Genomic DNA, 714 nt, shown 5'->3' with positions numbered 1-714 from the left:
GGGTTGCGATCCGTTGCCGGACACGGAAAAAGACAAAAGACAAAAAAAAAAAGAAAAGAAAGAAAAGAATGTGCCTTTGCTAGCCAGTGTCCCAAGGAGAATGAGAGGCACAAGGGACAGACCTGAACTCAACCCGCAGCCTGGAGCCAGACCAGGCAGGATCAGCTAAACCACAAGTTGCTCTCAGAACTTTATTACTGTGGCACAGCAAGCAGCATGGGCCTCATGTCCACACTGTCCCCTTTGCTCTCAGGTCTCATGGGGGCAATGCAGACAGGCCCAGGTGAATGCTGTGCCATCTGCATCGTATTTGAGGAACCCTGGTCTTAGGGAATCTGAATCTCCTATTATGAGCAGTAAGCCTGCCTGAACTTTGCCCTAGAGGGAGAAATTAGCTTTATGATACCTAACTGGTAAACAAAACTTCCTGACATGGCTCACAGGCCCTGCAGGCTCTGCCCCCACCTCCTTTGCAGTCTCATCTCTCACATTTATCCTTTCAGCTTTCATCATGTTGATCTCTCAATCCCTTCTCCTCAACAGGTTTCTTGTACAGGGACTTTGCACATGCTGTTTCTTCTTCCTGGAGTGTTCTTCTCTCCTTCATCCGTTTAGTTCCTATCCATTTTGCAGATTGCTTTTTTATGTAGCTATTCCTCAGGGAAGCCTGACTAGGTCAAATGTCCTCTTAGGTACTCTCACAGACCTGTGGGC

The sequence above is a fragment of the Galeopterus variegatus genome, unplaced genomic scaffold, assembly GCF_000696425.1.
Source record: "Galeopterus variegatus unplaced genomic scaffold, G_variegatus-3.0.2 Scaffold179, whole genome shotgun sequence".
NCBI lineage: Eukaryota > Metazoa > Chordata > Mammalia > Dermoptera > Cynocephalidae > Galeopterus > Galeopterus variegatus.
The sequence above is the reverse complement of the archived record's forward strand: the minus strand, read 5'-3'. Positions refer to the sequence as shown.